The sequence below is a fragment of the Pseudoliparis swirei genome, chromosome 3 (assembly GCF_029220125.1).
Source record: "Pseudoliparis swirei isolate HS2019 ecotype Mariana Trench chromosome 3, NWPU_hadal_v1, whole genome shotgun sequence".
Classification (NCBI taxonomy): domain Eukaryota; kingdom Metazoa; phylum Chordata; class Actinopteri; order Perciformes; family Liparidae; genus Pseudoliparis; species Pseudoliparis swirei.
The window spans coordinates 21,793,343-21,805,318 of NC_079390.1; positions in this window are offsets into that span (position 1 = coordinate 21,793,343).

The following is an 11,976-nucleotide window of genomic DNA, read 5'->3' on the forward strand; positions in this document are numbered from 1 at the left end:
AATACAACGCTGTGTGTATCACACACACACACTCACGTTAACTCTCTCTCACACACACACACACACACACATAGGCTTGTGCAGCAGGTCATTGGTTGGCAGATCTCCTTTCACATACCTGTGTTGTGGCTTTTGATTTCTTTCTTTATTTTTTAACAATTTTTTGTTTTTTATCATAAGTTTACCTAGTGTACATATATATATATATATATATATATATTTATATATAGTCACAGTTTTCCTGGCTGCTGTCAACCATATAAAATCTTGATTTATTGGAGGAAAAATGCAGATTTGGCAAATATTCAAATGAATCAAAACTACCAGTACACACTTTTGTGACGACAGGAGAAAATGATGGAGACGAATGGAAAAAGGGAAACTGAAAGAGGCCGAGATTTAGAGAAACCTCAGAGAGGAGAGAACACCAACACACACAGCAGAGTGAGTGAAGGAGAGACCTGTGAAGAGATTTGGTTGAGCTCAGCTCCCTTGTTGAGATGCTCCTCATGCCTGCTCCGATAATGACAGAGCGTCCTGCCTGGCAATCCAGCCACATATAAACCTTCATCACTCTCGTGCGTTGACGTAAAGAAAACCCCTCAGAGAAAACATTCCCCCGTATACCCAATATATCCAAAGCTCTGTCTTTATGACCCTGTTGGCGCTGTATGTCTCATAAGTTGATCACCATCAGATTGTCAGAAAAATCAATCTCACTCCGAGGCGCCTAAAGTCGTTGCGCGGGACCATTGGTGCCTTTTCCCCATCAACTGCAAGGGTATAGACCAGAAATGCAATACCGATAGTGTTATTGGAGATGTGTTTCTGAAACTGACTGAAATAGCCGGATCGGGTTTCTTATCTGGTCTCGGATGCCATTATTTTAACAAATAACAGTTCAGTAAATCCATATCTATTCGTTTGCGTGTTACACTTTCTTTGACGAAGTTAGGAAAAGCATTGTGTCAGTCATGTCTGATGTCACCTTACCCAGAAAAGAGTGAACCCAGGTGTCGCTATCAATGTCGAGAATGGACCTAACCCCAGGTTGGGAACTATTGCCCACAATAGAGCTACTAGTGGTGAACAGAGTAGAGCAAAAAATAAATTGTGTCCATCTGGTCCGACTTGAATCTGAGAATTTGACTAAACTTGGGGCAGAAAGAGTCTTTTCGGTTTCTTGAAAAGTTGTACTGAGACTAATTTGGCTAAACTTGGGGCAGAAATAACCTTTTGGGTTACTTGAAAAGTAGTACTAGGACTAATTTGGCTAAACTTTTTTTGTGGAAAAAAACTTTTTGGGTCCTTGAAAAGTAGTACTGGGACTAATCTGGCTAAACCTGGGGCAGAAAGAACCTTTTCGGTTTCTTGAAAAGTAGTCCTGTGACTAATTTGGCTAAACTTTGGCCAGAAAGAGTCTTTTCCGTTCCTTGAAAAGTAATCCTGGGACTAATTTGACTAAACTTGGGGTGGAAAGAACCTTTTGGGTTCCTTGAAAAGTAGTACTGGGACTAATTTGGCTAAACTTTAGGTGGAAAGAACCTTTTTGGGTCCTCGAAAAGTAGTACTAGGACTAATTTGGCTGAACTTGGGGAGGAAATAACCTTTTTGGTTACTTGAAAAGTAATCCTGGGACTAATTTGACTAAACTTGGCAAGAAAGAACCTTTTCGGTTCCCGATCTTCTGAGGCTACCTCCACACTTATGTTTCCGTATAAAACCAGAGTTTTAAAACCAAAATAATGGACATCACTCGGGCGTTTCAGCATCGTTTTAGAAATAAGTTCCTGACAAACAAAGACACAATTTGTGTTTCTGTTGCCTCTGGAAGAATCCATCAATTGATCCCCATCTATGCATCCTCACTCGTGTGGTGGAAGTCTTGAGACATCCCGTTTCTATTATTTCGCAGCACGGATGACAAGAGTGGACAAGAATGCATATTAGTATCCAGACTTCTCCGTCTTCCACCCGAGTCCCGGCAGCTCGACGTCCTTCAGTTTCCGAGGCCTCCCGGAGTGTTCGCCGCAATCTGCAACAAAAAAAGCAGAGATTCATTTATCTTTTCTAAGTGGTAGAAACACGCTGAGATATTTTGCCGCTCCCCAACAAAACCACACAACGTTCCCCCCTCCCCCAAAACAAACTTGCCTGCAACATTTTCCAAACCAATTAGGGACTTAATTAATGAAACCCGGCACCTGTCATGCCGGAGCAATCACCAGAGAGGGGACAGTGAAAAATGTAGCAATCAAATTAATCAAGCAAAAGGCACAGGCCAATTACTCACACACAATCCAGAGAGTGGCGCCGCGCTCGGAGAACAGGTGATAGTTATCATTAAATTAGAGGGAGATCAGCGGCTCCGGCGGATCCATCATGTGGGCCCTTGATGAACCGCGGGGCCGGGCGCCGGGCGCCGCTTCGGCCGTGGACGAGGCGAGCCCGCATGTCCAATTGTTGTTAAGAGGAGAGGTGTTGAGGATCGTGATTAATGGAAATGTGAGTGACTCAACACAACAACAACAACAACATCTGGTCCTGCAGCGGGCCCTCGTGGACGTCCAGTAGATCGGCGGTGGTCCTGTAAATCAATCCTGAGAATGTGCGGCTGTCTCAGCGAGTCCCTCGCCAACCCGGAACAGCAGAAACAACAACACTTGTTTTTTGTTCTGTTTTTTTTTTTTTTTTTTCAAGAAACACGGCTGCTAAAAATCAGTGCGGAGTCTCTGCAGGTTGACCTTTTCTATACCATAATGAGGACGAAACGGAGGGAAATTTAAAAAAAATGTAAAGTGATTTATGAGTGTATGGTTAGAAGTTGGTCTCAGACACATTAAACCTGTCATAGTCCCTTAACAATACAGGCTAATGCTTCTAATGCATTATGTAAACACAGCAGAAGCTGTTTAAACTAGTCATTAGTGCAACGTATCCCATGAGCCTTAGCAACAGAAGCACGGACGAAGCCTCATGCTAGCTGTGTTGCTTGAATGCTAACCGAGTAATCAATCTTGTTATCCTGGTTTAACGATGAGTGTGTTCAACGTTCATCACCAGTGAAGATGCTGATACTCGTGTGTATTAGATCGTGGAAGACGGTTTAGCTTTTCAAAAAGAGTGATGTTGTATAAAACATTTTTTTATGCAATCTATTCATTATTATCCTTTTTTATTTATTTTTATTTTCTTGGATTGAGCACCATTTGATGTTTGTTGTTCTTTGTGTGTTGTACACTGTGCACCTGAATATCACGTGTACCAATACATAAAATTGAAAAATATACAAAGAAAGTGACTGAATGAAAATAGATATTGTTATGTTGTTGAAAACTAAAGAAAAAAATGGAAAAAAAGAGTGATGGAATCAGAAACATAGGCCGCTGAAAACCAGTGCGACGGACATGAGGTCTGCAGTCGGCCGATCTGCACGCGCTGATAGGCGGGCGATGTCATCCCAGAGATCACACGTCATGTGGAAAGTCCAACACGAGTGCAGATTCTGCGCATTATGAATTAATGCACGTCACGATTTTGACATTGTCCCATCGTAACGCCGTCGCCGTCGTATTTTCCGCCTCTGTCGTTTGTCCCTGCAACAACTAAAATGAATCGCTCCACGTGGGTACAAATTGATTGGCGGTTGCGTGGCGATGGTAAATAAATGGCTGCTGGGGCATGAATTGAAAACAAAGGCTGGACCGCGTGCAGCGGGGTGTGATGAGTCCGGTCGTGTGTTGAGGCTCGGCAGAACGGAACCGGCTCTGATGGACCGAGTGTAATAAACCATGATGACCTCCTGCTAATCCACCCACTGTGGCCCAACGCCAGTGGAGGGAATGCTGCCCAGTTGCTTCGCACATGCTCCGGTCCAAATAATTTTGAAAAATGCGGCGACATTTTACCAATAGATATGGCCGATGGAGGTTTTAACTCAGTCTACATCACAGGTGTCAAACACAAGGCCCGCGGGCCGAATCCAGCCGCTTGAAATACATACGATCGCCTTTTCTTAAAGAAATTGAAAAAAAATATCCTGTGCTTTTATTTTGAAGGTTTCAAATTAAATGGATTTACGTTGTAATATTAGAGAAATCTCCGTATGTACAATATTTCTACACTCAAATAAACAATAATCAAATGCAAAGAGAGTTATTTAACAATATGTTTGAGTGGTTTATAGAGTGTTTCAGTTACAACCCTTTGAGGGCAGCCGTGATGCTGATGTGGCCTACGGTGAAAATGAGTTTGACACCCCTGGTCCACATGATAAGTTGTTCCTATTAAATATTAAAGCTAAGCAGAGCAGCGGTCCAGCCAAACCCATCCCATATCGTACCAAAGACATGGATAGTATTGCCTTTACCTTCTGGCACGTCGTAGGATAAAATAATACTCAAATTCCTGAGTCTTGAAAGAATAAAATATGCACTTAGAGGCTGTAATGACAATTTATTAAGAAATGGCAGCCTTTCATTTCATATTTTCAAAATCTGTCAGTGTTGCCGACTGAATAAGACATCTGGTAATTTGTGTGTACGTCCTCTGCTCCTGTCTGACAAACTGTAACTAAACATAATTACTTAACTTTAGTTTTACACTATATGTGAACGAATGTGAAGGACATGGGTGGGGTGGGTCTGTGGGTGTTTTATCATTCATTATTCTTCGAATTATTTTTTGTTTTGCCTCTGTTATTATTCTTATTTTAATCTTATATTTCTTTCTTTACTTTTGTTTTAGTTCTTTTCTGTTTTACTTCCCTGTTTTCTTCTTTCCTATTGTAAACTGACTAACACATACAGACAAACAAATGAAAATACTTGTTCTTTGATCCCTGTATGTCATATTGTGCATTATCATCAATAAATTATATACAGAATACATTAAAAAAAGAAGAAGAGCAGCGTTTTGTTCAATTTAAAATGTATTTATTAGAAAAATGGGTTTCTAAGTACTAAGTCACCGTATGTAGTGTCAACCTGGTTTAACATTACACGCTCAGAGCAACTGGCGTAGTGCCAAGTGGGAGGCGGCCCCCACAGGGCAGGTGTGCACCATCACCAACACGTCCAAAACTGACACGAGAAGAGCTACTCAAGCATCACAGATTTAGGTTTTAGGGTTAATAACGTGTAAATAGAGGTAACTATAATGGATGGGGGGGTTGTACAGTAATGCACCTGTATGTGTTTTTAGGCTTTAAATCCACCGAAGTGATGGTTAGTTTTTACCTCACAGTTTGTGTCACGTGGTTCTCCAAAGTTTGCTGTTCAACACAGATACTAAAATAACCAAATCCAGGGCCCCGCATGGTTTGGATTAGTGTGTTATCTCTTCTGTACAGATGGCTACGACAGAGCTCACACATACAAACAATGTTGTTGTCATTTTTGAGTCATGAGGCTCCCGAACTTGGACCGGCTCGGACACCAGAGACACACAATCCCATTATACCGATATACCGAGTCGCTGATTGTGACTCGGTATATCCCCCGCCTTTTTATTTTTTTATTCCTCTTCTTCTTTTTTTACAGCTTGACTGGAATAGGAACAAACACATCATTAAATGTGTTCTGTCCCACTGTCGTCGTCATTATGAAACCCGGTTTGATGCCAACGTCTTTCATTAAAGAAACATGCAGCTACTCGGGGGCCGCGGCTTCCCTCGGCACGGAAATATGACGCTAATCATGGACGCAGTGCAAAGTCGAGCCCGGGGGAGGAAAAAAAGAAAGAAAAAACTCTCTGCTTTCGGAGCGTTTTCAAAAAATAATAATTGATGAAGGTGGCTCTGAGCAAAGGCACTAGCACTTTAAAAGCCTTCCGTCGTCTTACAATACAATTTCCAAATCAATATTTCATTAACTGGATAGAGGTGCAATGTTCCTTGTTAATAAAAGAAGGTTTGGCTGAGTGCAGAGTTAACGTTTAGCTTTTTTGTGAATTTCAGGCATGGAGGCGGGCAATTATGTTCAGTATATTCTCAAAACACACACACACACACACACAGACACACACACACACGTACACACAAGCACCTGGTCCACCCTTGATTGTTTCTGTATTTATGGGCCGTTTTATGAGCCTTATATCTCCGGCGTCGCCGGGCATCAGGTGACTTTCCCCGCGGCAACGGCGCGAAACAAAACACCAGCTCCTCTGACTTTGCCCTCAATTCGTGTGACGGAGAAGGTGTAAGATGCAGAAGAGTGAAACTCAGGACATGAATTAGCTCACAGGCCGACTGTATGGATCACGTTTTAAGAGGAAGGCAGTTTGGGAGATTTACGACCATGATGAATATTCATCTCTGATCGGCCTGGAGGGGTCGTATCATTTGAACATAACCACACAGCGGTGACTCATCATCAGCCTTCGGATTTCCTATTCAAAGCTCAAAGATTACTTCTGATTTTACTTGTCGTTTTCATACATTTTTGCAGATCGTACCTTCCTGCTTGTCACTCGTACCATTTTATTAAAGTGGATTTCAGTGACAGTTTCATACTGCGACCCATCACATTACATATTTAGACGAGATTAATGCAACTCCTTATCATCAGGCTGCTCTCATAAGTTTAAGTCCCCCCAGTTGATCCAGAAAGCTGCAGCTGGTGTTCTCACTAAAACTAAGAAAAGAGATCACATGACTCCTGCACTAGCTGCTCTGCACTGGCTCCCCGTAAAATCAAGAATCACTTTTAAATTCTTCTCCTCACCTACAAAGCCTTGATTGGTGATGCTCCATCATATCTTAAGGAGCTTGTAGTACCATATTGCCCCACTAGAGAGCTGCGCTCACTAAATGCGGGACTAGTTGTGGTTCCTAGAGTCTTAAAAAGTAGAATGGGAGCCAGAGGCTTCAGTTATCAAGCTCCTCCTCTTTTATGGAACCAGCTTCCACCTTCAGTCCTGGAGGCAGACACAGTCACCTCATGGAGACTGAAGACTTTCCTCTTGATAGTCTTATAGTTTGGGCTGAGTCAGGTTCACCTGGTCCCGCCCCTAGAGATGCTGCTAGAGACTGATAGGCTGCTGGGGGATGTTTAGGATACACTGAGCACCTCTCTCCTCTTCTCTCTCTACTTATGGATGAATTTTCTTCTCTCCATCACACATTACTAACTCTGCTTCCTCCCCGGAGTCCTTGTGACTTCACGTCTCTTAGGGTCCATTGGACCTGGTGGGTCTGATGCCATGGCCCTGCTGATGCCCCGCCCACTCCTCCTCTCTACCTCCATCTGCCTGATGGATCACGGAGGTCTGGATCGTGGTCCATGCCGACTACCAACTATTCAAACACTCTGTCATACTCATTGAATGTGTCTTAACTCTGTAATGTTTCCTTCTGGTCACATGACGTCTATTCCTCTGTCCATCCTGGAGAGGGATCCTCCTCTGTTGCTCTCTTGAAGGTGTCTTCCCTTTTTTCCCCCCGTGAACTTTTTTCCAGGAGTTTTTCCTGCTCCGATGTCAAGTCAAAGGTCAGGGGTGTCGTATGTGTACAGATTGTAAAACCCTCTGAGGCTAATTCGTAATTTGTGATGTTGGGCTGTATAAAAATAAACTGAATTTAATTGAATTGAATATTTGTCCATTGCTTTTCGATAAAAAAGTGTTGCACAGAATAAATGTGGAAATTGTTTTTTTGCCATTGTGAAGGCAGCGTCAATGCGTCGCATGTTGACGTGGTAATAATACGTGCAGGCAAGGCAAGCTTGGTTGTTCATGAAGTTTATTTAGCGCTTAAGAAACTTCTGGATGTGTTCATTACGTTCCCTGGCCCACACCCAGAGTCACACACACATATTCAAACTCCTATTCTACATGATCATCTCCACATGCGCACACATATATATTATCTACTTGTTCTGAAAGATTTGAGCCATTAAGTCGACTGCCAGCAGGCACATTTAAAGAAATATAATCGGATTGATTGGGGTGATGAGGCAATTAAAATGATCCGATACACTTTCCATTTGTATCCAGTTACTCAGACATAGTTGATGAAAGTCACCGAGCTGTGTGAGCCTTCGGGTGATGTCATGTAGAACTATATATATGATATTGTTATGAACCCAGAGGGCGTTTAATATTCCGACGTTTAGAGTTCCACAACAAGTATAAAGCAGAAATAGTGGTTATTTCTTCCATGGTGGAAAGTATAACTGTTTCCATGGAGATGAGCCACAGAGATAAGTCACGCCCCCTCTCCAACGCGAACGGAGTAATTTCATGAATGAACCACAAATAGTCGGGCGAGTAAACTCACGCGAGTTAAGTGTTGTGGATATTCACGTGAACGCAGAATTACACATTTAACTTGTTCATGATTATGGAATTTCCTCCCATGTGTTCACGATCACCTGCTGCTCGACAGAGGAGGAAAAAGAGGCTCTTCCTTTGAGTTTATTTGTCATTGTGTCGTTATAAAATCAGGGTTTCTGTGATCGACTCTTCCCCCTTTTGACGTCGGACGGGCACGCGCGATGAGGACTGACGTCTGGTTCAGATCAACGAGATCGTTTGAGGCCTGATGTCAATCTTTGGGTTAATTGAAGCTGGATAATAAGACATTTTATCGAATTTGTTGAGCCACGTATGAGAAATAGGTCCCTGGTGACCTTTAGTGCTCTATGATGTAATCACAACCTCCATGGATGGATTCCTTGGTTCCTGCTTCCTTCTGTCACAACCGACCATCAATATAAGATTAAATAACTTGAACAAATACTGTGTGTCCATGTAGACGTGAACCCTCAACATGCTGATGCAACTGACGAACAATAACATTAATAATAGATGTACAACATGTGTGTGTTGCGTCCTGTTTATCTTCATGGTCATCCAGCAGAGAAGAAAACAGCTTTGGAGACAAAGAGAATTGACTGTAAATTATTGTGAGCGTTATTTTTATTAACATCTCAATTGAGTTTTCTCAAATAATCCCAATCTGTAATGTAAAAAGTACAACTAATGGTCACATCGTGCATCATGCAAACACGGGAATAGAAAAAAAGGTAAATAATAAGTTGATCGTAATAAGATCTGCTACATGATGTAGTCAAAGTGTGAATGAGTGGGTCACCTTCTGCCTTTCAAAGTAAAAGCATAGTAGGGAATCGACTACATTGTACAACAGAGTGTGTTTTGTTGTGTCGTCACTTTTACTTTGATTCAGTTTCAGATGGATTTGTGCGGTGATGCTTGTCATTCCGGGATGTGTGCCACGTGACATTTGAATTAACTATTGTACCGCTGTAATGAAATATGGGGAATGCGCACGCACGGTATCAAATGTACAGAAAGTCAATGTGACTGTAACTGTCTTTTAATATAACTTTTGTGCGTGCGTGTTTGTGTGTGCGCGTGTTTGTGCGTATGTGTGTGCGTGTGTCTCTCTCTCCACGCTCCGTTCCCGCACAGCACGTCCCCGAGCCAAGCGCTGCAGCATTCGTGACGGATTGATATATTGAAATTCCCTCTTGATGAATTGAAAGACATGCGGTGCACACAACCCCAGCAGGATTGCGCCAGATTGGTTTCCGCGCCGCTGGTTTGAACCGTTGGAGGAGTGCGCAGACATATGTGGAGGGTGAACGCGCCCCTCTGCGTCCTTGCGCGGGCGGAACGTGAGCGCGCGCGCTCTTCGCGTGCGGTGTTGCGGAGAGCGCAGCGGCACGATTTCAGATGCGGTGCAACAGTGACACCCAGTGACACCCAGTGGTGCAGCTGAATATGCACCACTGGGTTCTCATACCCTGTATGGGGCAAGAAAACCTGGAAATGGAAAATACTGACGTGAAAATAATAAAGAGTACATATAGTCTCAGAAATAAATATAAGTTATTGTTGAATATCTTACTGCCTTATGTGGAATACATGGGTACAACACTAACGATACCATAGGACTATAACTATTTGGAGCTCTTAATTATGCTCTGTGTCATTGTGGTATCTCTGCGCTGTCACCATCCTATGTAACAACTTTTATTTTTATTTCAAAAAAAATCTCATTGTGTGGGAGAATTATCTCGTTATTTTATTTATTTTATTTTATTTTATTTATTTTATTTATTTTATTTATTTTATTTATTTTATTTATTTTATTTATTTTATTTATTTTATTTATTTTATTTATTTTATTTATTTTATTTATTTATTTTCATTACTTGTGTATTTTCTTTTCTTCTTTTGTTCTAGCTTGTTGTGTCATGTTCTGTAATGTTTAATGTAGTATTCTCTTGCATTGTGAAAATATTTGGAAAATAAAATATTACAACAAAAATACATTTAAAAAAACCTACAAATAATCACTCGGCATTCATAAATAAATGACACACATCATTCTTCAATACTCTGACTTAACGATGTTTTTTCCACTGTTTTGTCGCCCGCAACTATGTGTTGTCTTTTGTCTTATAATTTTAGAAAAATAAAAAATAAAAAGTCATAATTAATGTTCTGCAATCTGAATATCACGAGCTGTAAATCCTGAGAGCGTGGCGCCAGAAGGAATTGCATTTTCTAGAAACCTTCATCCACCCAGGAAGACACTGGCCACCTGGCACCAACGACGTCATCCTCTTAACTTTCTGGATCAAATGAATTTGCCGCCTGCGATCGATAAAGCTTCATCCTTTTTAATTATCACGTATGTGCCGTCGGCAGTGTCTATATTTTGAGTTTTTGCACCTCCGTAGTAATGGCACACTTTCCCTCTCGCTGCATCTCTGCGGGGAAGTCAGTTAGTGCTGCTCGGCACCCAAGGGAGCTGCGAAATAGCACCCATTAAGTTGTGCTTTTGAACAAAGCGTCAGCGCGAAGCAGAGCAGGAAGCTCTGAGGGGCTGAAGACACTTCTTCTTCGTTTTCCCCTCTGTAGATCAGCCTTGGCTAAATATATTGTAAACAGGCTTAGTCATATAGCGTGTGTCTCTCCGAACCAGGGTATGATTTCTTTTAAATAAAATATATATATTCTTGTTTAAAATGTACATTTTGGTACTAAATGTACCAGAAGCACTGGCAATGAGAAAGATCTCGGGCTCCTTTAATACAGATGTCACAGTGAAGGTGTTACACATTGTTCTTCACGCCTGAATCAGAAACAGGAAGAAAAAAATTGCTTTGTGTGTTTGACACACGAAGAATATGACTTGGCAGTTGGTGTGTAGACATTAGACAGACAAACAAAACAACAACAATCAAAAACAACATATAAGATCAAATAAATTAAACAAATCTGTTCATGAGGGTCAGTGGGGGACCCGGGCTCTCTTTATGAGTGTCAGTGGGGGGACCGGGCTCTCAGGAGGGTCAGTGGGGAACCCGGGCTCTGTTCGTAAGGGTCAGTGGGGGACCCGGGCTCTCATGAGGTTCAGTGGGGGACCCGGGCTCTGTTGATGAGGTTCATTTGGGGACCCGGGCTATGTTCATGAGGGTCAGTGGGGACCCGGGCTCTCTTCATGAGGTTAATTTGGAGACCCGGGCTCTCTTCATGAGGTTCATTTGGGGACCCGGGCTCTGTTCATGAGGGTCAGTGGGGACCCGGGCTCTCTTCATGAGGTTCATTTGGAGACCCGGGCTCTCTTCATGAGGTTCATTTGGGGACCCGGGCTATGTTCATGAGGGTCAGTGGGGACCCGGGCTCTCTTCATGAGGTTCATTTGGAGACCCGGGCTCTCTTCATGAGGTTCATTTGGGGACCCGGGCTCTGTTCATGAGGGTCAGTGGGGGACCCGGGCTCTCTTCATGCGGGTCATTTGGAGACCCGGGCTCTGTTGATGAGGTTCATTTGGGGAATCGGGCTCTGTTCATGAGGGTCAGTGGGGACCCGGGCTCTGTTCATGAGGTTCATTTGGGGAATCGGGCTATGTTCATGAGGGTCAGTGGGGAATCGGGCTCTGTTCATGAGGGTCATTTGGGGACCCGGGCTCTCTTCATGAAGTTCATTTGTGGACCCGGGCTC